Source organism: Felis catus, chromosome C2, assembly GCF_018350175.1.
Source record: "Felis catus isolate Fca126 chromosome C2, F.catus_Fca126_mat1.0, whole genome shotgun sequence".
In the NCBI taxonomy this organism is placed as follows: Eukaryota; Metazoa; Chordata; class Mammalia; order Carnivora; family Felidae; genus Felis; species Felis catus.
Window position 1 is genome coordinate 112,896,688 of NC_058376.1, and position 18,824 is coordinate 112,915,511.

General features: G+C 39.3%; 2 protein-coding genes across 6 annotated transcripts in view; one reads left to right on the plus strand and one right to left on the minus strand.

Moving 5' to 3' along the window:
* The window catches only part of MED12L (mediator complex subunit 12L), a 335,495-nt gene that overhangs the window by 174,491 nt on the left and 142,180 nt on the right, over positions 1-18,824 (minus strand).
* Positions 1-18,824, plus strand: part of P2RY14 (purinergic receptor P2Y14) — a 77,933-nt gene that overhangs the window by 44,710 nt on the left and 14,399 nt on the right. The window contains exon 1 of one of the 5 annotated variants that reach the window (XM_011286178.4): positions 5,303-6,972. The exons of 3 other annotated variants lie outside the window; for them this stretch is intronic. The gene's annotated coding sequence lies outside the window, so the exon portion shown is untranslated. Of the gene's footprint in view, positions 1-5,302; positions 6,973-18,824 lie in introns of those variants that run through there. One more of the 5 variants, XM_006936329.5, reaches the window with a different exon arrangement.

Below are 18,824 nucleotides of genomic sequence, written 5' to 3' on the forward strand. Positions count from 1 at the left end.
CTATGTAACATCATATGTCAAGTAAACTTCAGTTAAGAAAAAAATAGACTGGGTGAGGTGAGGGTAGGAAAGGAGACACCCAACTTCCTCGCCAGGGGTCAGGGAAGCGAGGGCACAGACTAAACCACTCAGGAAGCACTCTATCAGCTGTGCCTGTCTTTAAAGGTGTGAGTTCGCTAGGCTCCTGCATATTATTTCCTCCTGAGAATATGTTTCTAATTTGGCAATCCTTTTCCCAGGGTTATGTATGGCCATGTCATCTTAGAGAGCTTTCCCATAACCATGGTTATTGAAACAAAGACCTACTCTCAAATATGAATCTTTCCTTAGAAATCAACATTTACGGGGATGCCTGGGTGGCTCAGGTGGGGAGTGTCCGACTTTGGCTCAGGTCATGTTCTTGTCGTTTGTGAGTTCAAGTCCCAGTTCAGGCTCTGTGCTGAGAGCTCAGAGCCTGGAGCCTGCTTTGGATTCTGTGTCTCCCTCTCTCTCTGCCCCTCCTCCACTCATTCGCCCTCCCTCCCTCTCCCCCTCCCCCCCACCAAATAAGCAAAAAACATTTTTTAAAAAACCCAGCACTTATTAAAGGTGCAAAAAGCATAGCACTCTATCTACATCTACCATATATTCAATGACAGTACATTTTCAAGAAAATTGTAAAGTAACAATTAGGCTACGATTATATTAGTAAAAGCCCCTGCCACGTACTGACCACCTATTTTGGCTGGGGACTACAGTAAAATATAATATATATATATATATATATATACACATTACTTCAATTAACCCTGCTAACAACTTTAATAAGGTAGGTAACACTAGACCATTTTCCTCCAGATGGAGAGAGATTACAGAACTAGAAGGTCCCCTGGCAGATCAGAGGCAAAGCTCCCTCGTGTATCCAAATTTCTCTAACTTATTAGGTGGGAAACTACAAACAATCACAGATTAATCTAACTCTATCTCCATGCTGGACAAATCTGCAGTAAGTTCTACCTTATTTTATCCTGTATGAAACTCTAGCCAAAGATAGCCACTGTTTTCATGTCAAGGGTCGGCAGTGACACACTGTCTGAGATCCCTAGGGAAGGACTAGAAGATTGCAGGAAAAGGGGCTGTGTTCAGTTGTAGACGTTTGTGAAAGGCACTGGTGGCAGAGATAACCAGCCACTGAGCATTCATTCATACCCACATCCTTCTGCGATGCAGTATGAAACCACCACGGACCTTCTCTCTAGTAGATGCTTGCTGTCTAGATACCCTCCCCTTTCGAACAAAAGTTTAAGTAGATATTTAAGTCACACTATTACATGAGGGTTACCAATTAGTATGACATACTATGATATTCCCCCAAATACTATTTTTTTACCAACAAATAAGGGTCACTGTCTTCCTTCTGCACCCCATCAGTCATCTGTTAGATTCTCCCTCAGATTGTGTATTCTTACATGAACTTGGTTGCCCAACAGTCTCTTCAGCTCCACAAGCCAAACCACAGCCTTCTTATTTATGACACAGAAGCTTTTATGTTCTAAAGGATTCTCTATATTTTTAAATGAGTAAAACCAAGAGCCTTGCTTATCAAATATAATATAAGGCTTCAGGAAAAACTACCAAAAACAAAAAACAACTAAACGATAGCAAGGTAACGGATCAGAACTTGATTAAGGCCTTCCACAGCAGATACACTTCAACTAAAAGAAAAAACACACACACACACACAAAACAAAACATAGCTTTGGAAATGTGTGTATATTCTACATGTGACTTTTCCCAGATAGCAGTGACTGCTATTAAATAAACTGCCAAAAGCAAAATGCCTAAAATTGACATAGCAGACGGCCTCTCCAGTGCAATACAAGAGAAAATTATTAAGAACAAAGACTTGCCCACAGACATTTCCTCTCTTGAGCAATAATGCTACTAAGTATCTATCCAGCAAGGGTTGTATATATTAACACAGACCTGTACTTTACAAATGTCTCTAAATGCAGCTATTGGCAAAAATACTTTAAACCTATTCCTTCATACACATATAGCTAAGAACAGGGCTAAATGAGGTTTGGCTCAAATTATAATATTGAAGTGATGGTAAGAGCTAACATTTATATAGCATGTTTACATATCTTAACGAACTGAAAATGGCAACATGAGCAGCCTAAACCCTGAGGGAAACCTGCCTTCATTAGACCAGGAGGGCACAGTTTCTCCTGGTCACCAGAAGAGGCTAGGGAACTTGTAATCCCTTTCAAAGCACATGATGGGCTTCAGCAATAAATAATATTTACATAGCTTTCATTATAGGAGTAAGTGATGCTGATTTGTCCAGAGATTGGAGACGTAATTACTGGGTGAGGAGAAGTGCCGGAGGACAAGGGAGCTGAAACTTCATCTTCTACACAAAGAAGTCAACAGATGCTACTGAAAGCCAAATACTGTCATTTATGTAGAAATTTAAGGGTTAATGCCTAAAAATAATAGCTAGAAGGGAAAGAGGTGGTCATGAGGACATAGAAAAAGGGCAAGGACTGCTATTTTCCATTACAAATTTTATAAAATTATTTGATTTCTTAAAGTACCTAAATGCAGGATTTTAATAAAAATTTTAAATTAGTTTAGTTTGAATTAAAGAAACACACACATACATACATGAAGTGATCTAAATTGCTTGGGCTAGGAAAAGAAGAAGGAAAAATAGTGGAGGTCCTCATTTATTAAATACCTAAAAGGCCTTCCCTTTTCAGTGAGCTGGAGTGCTAGAAGGCAAGGTGCCTATGGATTGCTAAGCAAAAGGGGAATGTGCCAAGCACAGGAAGCCAGACTGGAGAGTCCTGGCAATATGGGGTGACAGAAACTGCAGAAAAATCACCTGCCTTCCTGGCAGACAGGTCAACTTACTCCATGAATAACAGACTCAGGGAACATCAGCACAAGACTCACCTTTCCCCAAACCAGGCGAGATAACGACTACCATCTGTAAAACAGTACAAGGTCTGAGAAGCGGCCAAGTCAGAATTCACATTAAGCCCTATAGGAATTCAGAGGGGTAACCCTTCACTCTCAGGGGTAAGATAAGGAGAAGCTCCATAAACAGTAGACTCTGAACCGGATTCCTGGGGATGCACAAGGGCTCAACAGGTAGAAATGGAAGACAGGCCCTGTTCCAGGCTGAGGAAACATGATGAGAAAGAAAGGCCAGAGGTGAAAAAATAAGATAGATGGTGCGTTTGGAAATGGGACATGATCTAAGACACATCAAAATGCACATTACGTGTTGTCATCACCCCAAGAGGAGAGTGGGGGGCACGGGTGGGAGACTCCCATGACAGTTCACTGGTTTCTGGCAGAGTGTAAAACTACAGACATGATCGGGGTGCCTGGGTGGCTCAGTCGGTTAAGCATCTGCCTTTGGCTCAGGTCATGATCTCATGGTTCATGGGTTCAAGCACCGTGTAAGGCTCTGTGCTGACAGCTCAGAGCCTGGAGCCTGCTTCTGATTCTGTGTCTCCTCTCTCTGCCCCTCCCCCATTCACGCACTGACTGTTTGTCTGTCTGTCTCTCTCTCTCTCTCTCTCTCACTTTCAAATATATAAAAAAAATTTTAAAATATTTTATCAACTTAAATATAATTTTTAAAAACGGGTATGTTTCTAAAATTAACTCGTTTATGGGAATATACCCTCCATGTTTAACTGACTTTGCTTATGACAGACTTAAATGCCAGACACTGATATTTAGCTCATTAGTCATGTCATGCCTATCATGCCCCCAAGTTTTCCCAAGTCCTCAGCTTTGTGCTAGTGAATTCCATCAATACTTTTGCCTTATAATTCCCCAAGAGTGTTGAACTCTTAACACCTAAAGATTCATGTTTCAGGCACCTTCAGTTCTCCCTTCAATTTACAAAAGGAATACCATCATAAATGGACAAATTCCTCTAAAAAATAAGTTTTCCCCCACTGGCATCCACATGTAGTAAATGTTCCTTTCAAAACTGCAATCATAGGGGCGCCTGCGTGGCTCAGTTGGTTAAGCGTCCAACTTCAGCTCAGGTCATGATCTCACAGTTTATTGAGTTTGAGCCCCACATCGGGCTCTGTGCTGATAGCTCAGAGCCTGGAGCCTGCTTCGGATTCTATGTCTCCCTCTCTCTCTGCCCCTCTCTCACTCACACTCTGTCTCTATCACAAAAAATAAACATTAAAAAAAACTTGCAATCATAAATTGAACCAACTTTGACCCATATAATCCCAAGTATTGGTTTGGGTTAAAATATATACATCTGACTCAGGTTTCTGTGTATCTAAGCAAGTGGTAGCAGTTACTAGACCACAGATGAAATGATTCCTGCAGATACGAATGACTATTCATAAAATCCATTCATTTTTAATATAAATCATAAGCTGTCAAAAACAAAAGTGAGCCCGTTAACTTTAACTGTCCTTTATCAATATTTAAAAGTCTCATTTAGGAAACACACAAGTACTATAAGTAAATCTTGGATGGAATTAAGAGGTCAACACATCTTGACTTTTAATTCTGTGAGTAAAAATGGGAGGTGCTGAAGATACAAAATTGACACAACATTGGCCCTGCCTTCCTCAGCTAAGGATCTAGCTGGGAGGAATAAAAGGAGAACAATTAAAGAACACAGGTTAAGTATTCAAGGTTGTACCCCCAGGGTCCTTACACCACCAGGCCTCCAGAAGAGGCTGACGACTGATAAGTATTAGTTGACTGATTAGATGAACAAACGGATGTAACAATTGTTGATGGAAGGACCAATAGTCTTTTTGGCTAACAGAGAGGAGGGTAACTTTACCAAGTGTGTGGGATCAGGAACAGCTTCCCAAAGTTAGAGTATGGGCCAAACAGCATCTGAAAGGAGTGTTTCCACACACCAGAAATTGTCCAGAATACACTGAACCCAGACAAATTTACTAAATTTGTTACGTTATGTAATTGTTTTAACATGATATAAAAAATAAACACACGATATCTAGGACTTCAAAAATATTTTTCGATAAAGCTAAACATTTAATTTTTTAAGATGACTCCATGTAAAAATCAGATATAAACAGAGCGGAGGATGTATGGATAAAGCAAAAACTGAGTAGCATGTGAAGAACTGAAACTTCTATAATTATTTTTAATGTTTATTTATTTTTGAGAGACAGCGAGCAAGGGAGAGCAAACGTGAGCAGGGGAGGGGCAGAGAGAGAGGGAGACACAGAACCCAAAGCAGGCTCCAGGCTCTGAGCTGTCAGCACAGAGCCTTACATGGTGCTTGAACCCATGAACCATGAGATCATGACCTGAGCAAAAGTCGGACGCTTATCCGACTGAGCCACCCAGGTGCCCTGAGCTGAAATTTTTAAAACAGCGTTTAAACTTAGGATGTCCCAGGAAAAAAGAGAAGAGAGGTATTCCAGGGAGAGGGCAAAGCATAAGCCCAAGCAAGAAGACAAAGACCATAGGTATTGTAGGGAGTTGGAACAAGAAGACAGTAATATAAAGCTCAAGGTAAGTAGTGGAAGAAGATGCAAAATGTCCAATCAAAGAGCACTAAATCTGCCAGATTCAACAGGATGAACTTACCTTGTAAGTGACAAGGAGCCAAGGGACGTGGCTATACTTGTATTTTAGAGAGATCCCTCTCATGGGTGACTGGAGGGAAGGCACTGGGGAGTAAGCAGACTGGGGTAGGGAATACAAACTTAATAGGAATCATAAACAAGAAATATTTAGGTGTTAAGAAAATCATCAGGCTTTGGTGATTGGGTATGAGCAGATGAGATCAAGCTATAATTTAATGGTTTATAGCTTCATTGACTAATAGACAGTAGTACCTAAAAAAAGGGCTTAAGTCAGAGAGAACTTTGAGGGAGGTTGTTTTGTTTTATTTTTGTGTGATAATTAAAATAAGCATGATTGATAATGAGCCTGCTGCCCTAAGAAAAAGAGAAAGAAATCGGTAAAATGAGTAAATGTTCAAAGTGGATAGAACAGAGGAGACTCTGGCCCCCTTTCTCCTGAGATGACTGCATTAATAGAGAGTGCTATGTAAGAATAACAAATCCCAGCAACAATTTGTTAAATGACGAAGGAATCCAGAAATTGGTGTCAAACAGGGTGCTTGGAAACCAGATTTAAGAGGAAGGGGTAACGTAAAGAAAGATTAAAGTCACAAGAGCCTCAATTCAAGGTTGGGAATGTGTGAGGATAACAGAGTAGACCAGGCCCCGCCAATCGACCCCCTAGAACTGGGTCCAGGTAGAATGGTCAATCACACAGGTCCAAAGGAGACGGCATCACCTTTCAATCTCTCTCCTCACTTGACAGCTATCTTGGCCTTGGCTGATCAAGACTCCTAGGTGATCTGCCTACTTGCAAAGCCCTCCCCCTCTCCCCTCTGCTAACTGAAAGTGGCAAGTGTTCTGGTCTATTTTACTCTCAACTATTTTTTGATTTTCCAACAAGTTTCATGGAGTTCAGTTGAAGCCATGTGAAGTATAATTTGAAAATCCTTCCCAATAAACACAGAAGCTATTCTTACAACAGCTTCCCAGGAAGAGGTCACAGCTAGGCATGGGAAAGATCTAGCCTCCTGCTGACTGGAGCTCTCGCTTGCTCTGTTGCTCTCGCCTTTCTCTCTGTACCCAGTTTCATACCACGCCTTGCTAATTTGCAACCCTAAGCATAAAGTGCTTACACTTACACAAGCACATAGTAGAGCTGGGTTCCAAAGAGGACTGGGCATCTGTAGTACTTGACATTCAGGCCTTTGGCAAGATGTCAGCATTTCATAGAGTACTTTAAATGTTTTGGTCTGAGAGCTAATATAGCATTTCCTCACTGGTCAACACGAGCAGCCCAAGCAGAAAGCTAAATCTATTTCCCTCAACATCAGATGTTATACTCCATTGTTGATCCAGTCTTGCCTACGGAGACGACAGGAGGCTGGAAAAATTGGTAAGTAAAAACGGTCCATTCAGTGCAGAGTATATTTAAAGAATATTTGTGATTCCAACGTGAAATGGCTGTTTGTGCTCATGATGTCCTAAATTGTTTTTTTCTCATGGATTAAACGATAAGTGACAGATTTATCAGTGAGATCTGACTTTTCCAGGTTCAAAAACTAAACTAAGTCCAATTAACTTTTCCCTGTAAATGTGCCTTTTAATTGCATGGAGCAGGATTTTCTTCCATGGGCTCACGCATTAGACTTTAAGAAATCCCTGTTTTGTTTTGTTTTTTAATTTGTAAACTTAAGGCTTGTAAAACATAAGACAGTGTGTGTGTGTGTGTGTGTGTGGACAGTGGGTTAAAATCCGTTCTTGATATGTTAAGGAGCAAGGATATAGCTCGGCTATGATGTAATCTTCCAAGCTAAGGGAGTCCGATAAAGAAATGAAATGCTGAAGAGAAAAAAAGGCAAAGCAGCTTTGGTTTAAGAGAGCAAACTGCCACAAACTCACAAAAACTGAAACCAAAGGTAAAATACTTCATGCAAGGAAGGATGTGAAGTCTTCTCTGAAACCTAAACACCTGAGCTGCTCGTGTAGATTTAATGGTGACTCACAACTAATTTTCACAGGGAAGACACAGGAATAAATAAGCCTCATAGTTGCTATTTTAGTTTTTTTTAATATTTAAGGTTTTGTTTTTCATATATTGACTCTTAATGTCTGGTTTCGTCTGAGATTTCCCAAACATTTAAATATCAAGTATTCAGAAGTTTTTTGGCTTTAATTTGTGGACAGCAAGGACAAAGAATGTAATTTGTGCAGCTTATTTTTGCCTGTTTTTTCTAGAAACTGTGTAATAAATTTCATAAAATCTAGACTGACAGATAATTTTAAAACTAATGCTTAGAATAACTTAAAACTTGTGCTGAGAACCCACTCCTTATACTTCCCAGCCAAAAAAGCTTTATAAGAGCTCCATTTATTGGAGAAATTCTAAGCATACTGTAACTGAAAGAAGGCAGTGATAGGATAATTTACAAACCACAAGTGTCTCCCTACTCTGCCATCAAAAATATTCTAGAAGTCACAAAATTTAGTGATTTTAAAAAGCTATAACTCTTCTTAATACATGACTCTCTAAATGAATAAAACGCAACCTCTTAAGTCTTCTTCTAATTCATTTTTACACCTACCAACTTTCTTGCCAGTTTTCCCTCTTAAAGATAGCATCCATTGGGGGGGGGGGGGGGGCGGAATCTCTCTATATCTCTAGTTCTCCTTCTGTTCTAGACAGCTTTCCACATCAGCCCCACCCATTATAGGGGAAAACATTTCTTCACCTTTGGTGCTTCAACACAAAACAGTTCACTGCTGATAGAAATTACCACCTGTAATCAAGATCATCTGAGAAAGAAAATCCAGAGTAAAAGTTGGTTTTAAAAAACATAACCAAGATCTAGACTTACTTACATTTGGCCATATGCCCTATAAATTACATAGATTTTTTTTTGTTAGCCATTCATATGCAATCTTACTAATACCTATTAAATGTATTATACTAACCATATGAAACTTCCATTTTTGTAGGCAAAAAAAAAAAAAAGCCAATTATTAACAATTTTACATGATTCAATCTAATAAAAAAAGGAAGAGAGACATAGTCTCAAAAGGCAGTCCCAGAAGTCAAGGGTGATGCAAAAAAACCTTTAATGGTATTTTACATAACTTTTATATGACAGTGAAATCCAAGACTTGTAAATAACAATTCCAATGAACTCCCATAGATACAGCCCTCTGCTTTTAAAGCTTTGTATAGATATTATCAAGACTGGATGAAATTAAAAAAACACTGGATGTCTCCAGCAGCCAAATTACACTGGGAAATACCTTAAATTGCTGGCTCTATTCAGTTAAGAAGCTAGGGTCCAGGGAGGTTCATCGACTCAAACAACACAACACAGCTAATGAAGGCCTACGATGGGTCTTAAAGGAAAAGGCCATCAGGCTTCAAATCCAGTACCCTCTCACCTATCCCATATCTTACCTCTGATCTAACAAGATGAATGTGCCCAATAAAAATTATAATTTATACATAAACATAAGTTGGAGATGTGAAAGAGCACAGGACTGCTGAGCCTCTTTACTAGCTGTTTACACAACAGTGGCAACAATCACACTGCATAAAATATAGTCAATATTATGGGGACTCAGATTTTTATAGAGGCAATCTTATATGGTAGAAAAAGCAGGGCCTCTGAATGCAGCAGGCCAGCTGAATTTTAATCTACCCTGACCTTGAGCTACGCCTGCATCTCAGCTCTTTTGCCTCTATGATCCTCCTCTGTTCCATAACCAATATAACATCACAATAAAGCTATCGCCCCACAGAGCTGCTAAGACAGTAATTGAGACATGTTCATATCTGGCACAGAGCAGCTATTCAAAAAAAAAAAAAAAAAAAAAGAATCTCTCCCCCATCCTTGCTAATAACCTATTATGTTAGAGATAGTACTGGAAAGATTTAATAAAACCTCACAGGAAATTTCTTCAGTTAGTATCTGATACTCACAGGGCCAAATAAGAAATCGCAAATTAGGGAACATGAATACTTCTCCCAATTCACCTCCTATCACTTCAACAGAAAACCGGGTAATGTACCAACACACAAGTAGCAAGTATCTATTAACGTATGTCCACTGAGCAAGCAAACCTGTCCTTCCCAGCCAGACCTGTGGGCCTGAGAGCTAGAGACCTGGAGATCAAGGGACTCAGAGCCCTGAGCCACACAGTGGTAGTCCTAGACAGACAGAGGTGAGAAAACGACATGAAGGTTATTATTTGCTTAATTCACATACTTCATGGATGCATGAATAACCAAATAAATAGACAACCTTATCAAAAACTCAAGAAAAAAAGTAAAATTAAAGATATTCAATCTGTAGGAGTTACAATGATAGACTGTGAAGTTTTACCTATTTTTAAAATTTAATTATCTTTATAAAAGTGTGGTATCCTTTTCTTTTTTGGTATTTACAGACCATCCAGTACATGATAAATTAAGGCCTAACATCAAAATAAGCAAACTAACCCCCAAAAATTCTTATTAGAAAATACAGTAAAATATATCTTAGCCAGGAATTCTCAACTTCTGGTCTCAAGATCCTCTTTACAATATTCATAAGGCCAAAGAGTTTTCATCTGTATAAGTTCTAGCTAACCATATTTACTGTAATAGATATTAAAATTGTTGAATTTATATTTGTAATTCATTTTAAAAGGTGTCAACTGTTAACAGGAATAACACATTTTTTATAAAACAATAATTTATTTAAAAAAGCTTTAATTGGAAAGGTGGTATTATTGTACCTTTTTGCTTGCCTCTTTTAATATCTGAACTAGGACAGATTCTCATATCCACTGCTTCATTCGATCAGTTTCAAAATGTAGTTTTAATTAAAGTATATTAAAGAAAATCTCATCTCACACAGATATGTAATAGGAAAAGAAAGTATTTTAATAGCCTTCTGGATTTTTTTTCTTTGGTACCACAACAAATCTCAAAAAGTGGTTGTTTCTTAAAGGTTGTCTGCAATGTAGAACCTAAATCCTTATCAATGAATATTCTTTTTGCATTAAAATCCTTTAGTCTAACTTAGTCTTTGAATTTCTTTTTATCTTTATTTATTATAGAGAAAGACAGAGTGTAAGCGGGGGAGGGGCAGAGAGAGACAGGGAGACACAGAATCCGAAGCAGGCTCCAGGCTATGAGCTGTCAGCACAGAGCCCAACGTGGGGCTCGAACTCATGAACTGGGAGATCATGATGTGAGTCTAAGTCTCAACTGACTGAGCCACCCACACACCCCTCTTAGTTTTTAAATGAATCTTTGACCTGTGCTAGACTTTATAACATCACATAATCAAGTCATTTGGAGATGTACTGTCATTCAGATATATACTCTTTATTATATAAAAATCAAAAAAATGGTCTTAATATTAACACTGATCTCTAAGTACTGGGCAGTGCTATTTTCTTCCGTTGATGAAGGTTCAGCTCATCCATTTTTGAGAAAATGTCGCCAAATACCCAAGTCAGTCTGAATTACTATAGTCTGTGTGTCATTCTTTCAAGTAAAAAATGGTGTTCCAGCAAAAAGCATCTAATTCAGTTCATGGCTCACATGGCTTAATCACTCAAGTGTTGTTCCTCTAGACAACCACCAAATAAGGCAGAAGCTTCATGAACAATTCCTATTCTGTCATGTACAATGTTTAAAAGACACATATTTAAAGGGTAAGATACAACCAAATTAACAATATATATTCCTTCATCAAGAACACTGTAAAGTGCACTTGGCCTTTTCTTCTCCTGGTTACTAAGAATTCATAGCAGTAAGGTATGCAGTGACTATAGAACAGATATGTGCATGGCCCTGATTGGTGCTCAAGTATTTTACATACCCTGGCTTTTGCACCATTCATACAAATGTCAGCACAATGAGTAAAAAAGGCAAGTAACATGTTAGTATTCTTTTCAAGATGGGTTGACTTCATGGCCCCCGTGAAAGGGTGTCAAGGAACCCCACGGTCTAACAGACCATATTGTGAGAACTATTATTTTAGACTTTGAGATAGAAAAATTTTCTTTGGATACTAAAAACACTAACTCAAAACAAAAATAATTTGACTATATTAAAATCTGTAACTTTTGTTTATCAAAATACACCTTCAAAGTGAAAAGACAAGTTATAATCTAGGAAATGTATTTCACCATATATACACCTAACAAAGCAGATTATCAACACTATTTGAAGAATTTCTACAAATCAATAATAGCATAAACAACCCAACATAAAAATGAGAAGATAATGACTAGACATTTCATGGAAATAATCATTATATGAAGAGATGCCCATATCATCAGTTATCATGGAAATGCAAATCAAGGCTACAATACAGTATCACATCATAAACAAAACTTTAAAAATCTGAGAATATGAAATGTTGAAGAGGATATGTATCGACAGGATCATTACACATTCTTAATAGGGGTATAAACTGGTGCAACCACTTTGGACCATAGTTGGCACTGTTTCCATTATTTTGACATTCCTATACCATATGAATTTGCAATTTCACTTCTAGATTTATACCTACAAGAAAATCTTTCCTATGTTCGTCAAGATAAACTATGGATATACGTCTCAGCCAAGTTTATAAGAGCAAAAGCCTAGAAACATCCTAAACACAGGAAATTAGTCATAGTCACCAAGACAAATAATTTACAGCAATACTCAATACCGTGGATGATATGTGATATGATAAGGTTAAATCGCTAAAAGATAATATAAGGCTTTTAAAAAAAACAAAATCACAATTTCATACACATACATACCACAGATTTACACTTACTTTTAGGAACACAGACATTGCAGAACACGATAAAACAAGAAAGCAGGAGAATGACGAAAATAGGATTCAGGGTACATAATGGCCAGTGGTGGCATATGGGAAAGAGGACAGAGCATTCAGGTACACACAGCTTTTTACCCTCTCGCCTTTTGTTTCACTTATGGAGTTTAAGGAAAACAATTAATATGATTAAAAGTAACAAAATTAAAATTTATCGAGTCAAACTTGCATCAACTTTGCATAAGAATATTTCATAAATTAAAGATTATGTAGATCCAATTTTATTCCCCAGAGATTTAAAAAGCTATCTGTACATTTTAACCTCTTGCAGATAGAAACTTTAAAACTCTAGAGGTTCTAAACAGACTCATAATTTGACAGTTAAGTAAATCAACTCAATTTAACCAAAATTCATAAATTCACTAAGTATCTATTGAACTTTTACTGTCTGCCAGGTAAATAACTAATTTAGCAGTGAATAAGAAAATTAAGTCCTGTTCTCATGAAGGTTACCTTTAAGGGGGTGATGGAGACAGTAAGTTGAAAATTAAATATTATTTTTTTTTAATCTTTATTTTTGAGAGAGAGAGAGACAGTGTGAGCAGGGGAGGAGCAGAGAGAGAAGTAGACACAGAATCCGAAGCAGGTTCCAGGCCCTGAGCTGTCAGCACAGACCCCAACGCAGGGCTTGAACTCATGAACCGTGAGACCATAACCTGAGCTGAAGTCGGATGCTCAACCGACTGAGCCACCCAGGCTCTCCAAATATTATTTTAAATAATAAAGACACGTATGAAGAAAATAAAACATGGTGGGCGGCTGGCAGATGCTAGGTAGGAGCTTGGCTGTGTCAGATGTCATGAACAGAGAAGGGCCCCCCTAGAAGGCGATGTTTTAACGCGGACCGACAGGGGGCAGCCACACTAAGATGCTAGAGAAGGACAGCCACAGACAGGCCTACAAGTACTTCTGCCTCAGCGAGTTTTATATGTTTACAAAACTGGGCTACAACATCACTGTGGGGACAGCAGGAAAGCAAATTCACCCTGGTATTCCTGCTGGTCCTACGTAGTGCTTGACAAAACTCAGTCAGTGATGCTTGCAGACCCTTGCCAGTAGCCCCCACCAGTTTAAAAGGACCAGAAGCCATTTGGGATTTACTGGGACAGAGAGAAAACACGTATGTACCTAGCTCAGAGCTTCTTCCGGCACTGAAAAGGAAAGGCACGGGCAAGGAAAAGCTCAAGGGGATAGCTAAGTAGTAAAGCTTCCACTTTTATCTTTTTTGTTCGACTGGGCCAAAATACCTAAGTAGCACAATAATCTACGTTTATAATAAACATTGATTTGCCTAAGGCACCAAATATCTACTGTTTTACCTTCCCCACGTCCCCCGCCCCCCACACACAAATACACCTGCACTTTTTCCACAAGCTACTCATGTCAGTGACATCCAAAAACCAGAAGAAAGCTTGCTGGCACTTTTGCTACTGTAGGCCGGACACACTTATGTTCTAGGTAAGAGTCACACAGCTGAGGAGAGGCCTCTGCTCTCCACCAGGAGAGCAACAGCGGAACCTGGCTGAGAAAAGGGGGAGCAGGATCAGCTGTATTAGTTATGCTGAGGTAGTATCTATCTGCCAGGCCTCTCCCAGCCACGTCCTAGAAGGGAGGCCTGAAACCAAGGTAAGACCAGAAGGTTAAATGCTGCAGGCAGTGAGGGCTCGGAGGAGCTGAGCTGCCCATGTGAGTGCTCTGGTTTCTACCTCAGGAATTTGCTCAAGCCACTAAGCTCCCTTCACCTGCTTTCTTCCTGTGCAATGTAAGAATGTTTTAGGTCATTCATCAGAAATTTATACAATTCACACTATGAAACATTTGCCAAGTCAGGTCAAAATACAAAGCTCTCTCTCCATGCAGAACAGACAAACCAACAAAAACAAGTCTTTTCAACAGGAAACAATACAACCCTAGCAGGTAAGGCCTTGGAATGACACCTGGATTCGAATCTCAGTTCTACAACATGCTTAGTTGTAACATCCTGGACAATTTATTCAGGCTCTCTAGACATCCGTTTCTTCAACTATAAAGTGGGATTACTTTTATCAGAACAACATGAGGATTTATTCAAAAGTACATAGCTGTAGTTCGTTCATTCAGTGTTGCATAAAATTACACTATGTTTTTCTTTTACACATTCTCCTACCAATAATCATTTGAGCCAATGCCCACATTTTTGCTCTATCACTTTCTATGTTTCAAGAAACACTTGTACATGTTTCTCAATATGCTTCTATAAAAGGTTTTTAGGGCATATACCTAGGAATTAAGATGCTTGGCTAGAGGGTAAGTGAATGCTCATCTTTTCAAGTACTTCCAATTCCTTTTCTAAAGTGATAAACTTGAGACACATAATGCTGAGCTGGGGATTTTTAAAAAGTCCTGGAAGACAGTATATAGCATGAACAATTTTAGAATGCAATATATATGCTTGTATGGATTACAGTCATCTGTTTAAAGGGCAGAAATGAAAAACACAGAGCTCAAGACAGGGTTCCCTCTGGGCAGAGGGAGGCAGACAGCCAGGGAGGAGCACAAAGGTAGACGCAGGTGGCTCTGGCTGTCCAGTCAGCACTGTGTTCTTTTTACTGTGCTTTACCTTAGGTTACATAAATTCTTCTCAAAGTAGGAAACAGTCCCTGAAAAAGAGAAAATACTTCAAAAAGCAATTAGCATCGCCTGTGTCCGGTACAAGGTAAAGTTCCCAATGAATGGCAGTTGTCGCTATAAGACGCGAGGAGAGGGAAAGGGATGACGAGGCACAGTGGCAGCTAACGCAAGGCACGATGGACTCGGTTGAGGGAAAAGCTCTTCCCGATGGAGGTGAATCAATCTGCCTCCTCAACACCCAGGGCCGTGAGTGAGCCAGAAGTGCAGAAAGTGGGGGTCCACTGTGCAGAGGGGAAGTAGATGAGGCTGCTCGGGGTCCAGGAGCAGACACTGAGCTCCAAGGGGGGCAGGATGCACCCACAATACCAACAACACTGCATGATAATAAGCGCCCAAGGAATATTTTATAGGCAGTTCGCTTTACTGATGATGGTTTTCAACAGTGTTCTAAACGAAGATTATTTTGGCTTAGAAAACTAGGTAGAAAGAGGAAAGAAGATGGCAAAGAATAGAATAAGAAAACCCAATTTAAGGATAGATAGAAAAGCTTCCAAAGGTTAACAGAGGAAAACAGGCAGCAGGGTAACAGATGTGTCTAAGAGACTGTTGAGTACCTGCTGTGTGTCAGGCACTGAGCTCAGGATTCTTCCCTCAAAACTAATACACACACATACATCACATGCACATGTGCATATGCATACACATGTGTATGCACATATACTGTAATATATATCATCCTAAAAGTATAATACACAAGCATATATATACGCACACATATACTTTCTTTTCCTTCTACTGAACCTCTTCCAAAATGTGCTGCAGGCATTATGACCCTCCCATCCTAAATACTTTGATATGCAACTCAGAAGAGTAAGAATATTCTCCTGCTTAACCATACCATCATCACACCTAGAAAGATTAACTCAAAAATACTAACACAGGGCCTATATTCAGATTTACACAACTGTCCCAAAACAATTACTATAGCTCTATCCTCTACTCCCTCAATCTCCAATCACAACCACACATTACACATTACACATTATTTCTCTTTGGCCTCCTTTGATCGAGAACTGCTCCCTCCCACCCAATCATGTTTGTTCACTTTTCATGACATTCATTTTTTTAGAATCTAGGCCAGTTGTTTTACAGAATGATCCACATTCTGATTGTTCATCCATGATCAGCTTTTTGACAGGGCACGTTGTATACATCTAAATAAATCATAATGTCAACTTATCCCACTTGGGGTAAGTCTGATCATTGACAGCTAGATATCCCTGCTGAAAAGGATCAATTTTTTCCTTTAGTATTCTAAATGATCTGAGAGTGATACTTTTAGACTAGAACATCCTGTTCTCCCACAGCCTTTTATCGACTGGCTTTTTGTAACTACTGAAGACTGTGTCCTCATCAGTTATTACACTGAGGCTGAAAAATGGTGACTTTCTATCATTCATTCTACATTTTCTAACTGAAATTATGTAAAGAAGAGCCTCCGCCTGTCTTCATCCTCCATTTGTCATCCCTATTCTTAATATCACTCCCCCCTCCTTTTTTTAAAAAAAGTTTAGTTATTTTGAGAGAAAGTGTGTGTGAGCAGGGGAGTGGCAGAGAGAGAAAGAAAGAATCCCAAGCAGCCTCTGCAGAGGCTCAATCCCACGAACCATGAGATCATGACCTGAGCCAAAATCAGGAATCAGTTGCTCTGCTGACTGAGTCACAGAGGCACATCAAACACGCACACTTTTTTTTTTTTTTTTTTTTTAAGTAGGCTGCACGCCCAGCACAGAGCCCAACTCAGGGTTTGAACTCACAGCCATGAGTTCAAGAGTCAGATGCTTAACCTATTGAGCCAACCAGGCGCCCCTTGCTTTCCTTTTCTTAATATCACTGTCAACTCCTGAATTTGGTTTGTTTTTCCAAGTACTTTGATCTCGTCATTCCTGTTGATATCCAAATTGTCAAATTTAGAAGTATCTCCAATAGCAGTTTCCATGTTTTGACATGTCCCTATCGGGCTGAGCGCTTCCTTGCTTTTTGCCCAACTGGTTCATCTCAACTCACTTGTACTTTCCCTGTGCCTTATTAAAGTCAACCATTTCTCCAAGAAGCCCGGGGTCCTTTCAGTGGGTAGTGATACTTAGGAACAAGATGAGCTCACTAATACTGGGAATCAGTATTTCTTTGCCTATAGAGGGTTTTTACCTTTGTTATTGAAGGATGGAAAAGGCTTGAGCAAGTTTATAGCTATGGGGCTATCATGACTTCTAGACCTACCAATTTTTAGTCTGTTTTATTAAGGACTTATGCAGGTTTATACCTCACAGGAAAATCACCACTAAACAGAGAGCGATACTAACAATATAAGAGAAAAACAATAATGTATAAAGATTAAAAAGAAGTCTAGAGTAGGCTGTATTTTTTTTTTTTTTTTAAATTTTTTTTCAACGTTTTTTATTTATTTTTGGGACAGAGAGAAACAGAGCATGAACGGGGGAGGGGCAGAGAGAGAGGGAGACACAGAATCGGAAACAGGCTCCAGCCTCCGAGCCATCAGCCCAGAGCCTGAGGCGGGGCTCGAACTCCCGGACCGCGAGATCGTGACCTGGCTGAAGTCGGACGCTTAACCGACTGCGCCACCCAGGCGCCCCTAGAGTAGGCTGTATTTAAAAAAAAAAAAAAAAAAAAAGCATAGAGTAAAACCAAACCAGTCCTGGTCCAAGCAAGTCGTTAACATAAAACTGCAATGGAACACATTTGTGAGCTGGTTATGATTAGACTTCTTACATATGGACATTACAGCTAAGGCAATAATGAAATGCCATCTAAGTGCTCCCATGCAGCATGGCAAGACATGACATGACTTTCTTATAATGTACTTGATGGACTCACATTGAATCCTATTAGAAAAGTGAAATAATCACAAATGTAATGGTCTAAAAGCGAAATACACATTCAACAATGGATCCCAACCTATGGACCTAGGGTTCACAGAAGGAAAGGCCTTTTACCTCACCTGTACTCTAAGCACCATCTTTAAGTTGCATAAAACTCCATCTTTCACATTTAAGTTCTACCCATTTTGAGATGAATATAGTTACTTCATTATCATATGTTGTATTATAAAAATACGAATTCGTTTACAGAATTGCCTAATTCAAGGAATTGTCATGATGCATTTTATTAAAAGCAAAGGTCACTGATTCTTCCAAAATGGAGGAAGTAGATCAAACGTTAGGTTTTCAAATGCATGTATCACTCTTCTGCAGTATTCGCACTCCCACCCAAAGTCCTGGATATCCTTCTTCTTGGGCTATGTGAGGCTGATTCTTGAACAAACCTGCAGGTGGTTGATATTTAACTAAGTAGTTAAAAGTGGGGGTTTCCCAGAAATGAAAACCTGTTCCCCATTCCCATAGCAAAGGGATACGCATTAATGCCCTGAGCCCCAAGATCTGAACATCTGAGTACTACATGCCTAACTGAGAAATGCAAACATCATCTCAGCGAGGCAAAAGGAGGTCAAAGATTCATTTCCTTGCCTGGCCCTGGGGAATAGAGCCTCATAGTTTAAAAAAACCAAAACAAAAACAAAAACAATGTGGCAGAACAGGCTGGAAAAAAGTCAGGAATCCAAGTAGCTCAACCTAATTCCAGACCTAGAAAGGAATCATTTCCCAAAATTAGCAAGACCAATATTTCATAGCTTTATGCCACTTTCATCAAAGATTCAGGCTTCTGGGGATTGATTGCTCAGTAAGACCGTGATATA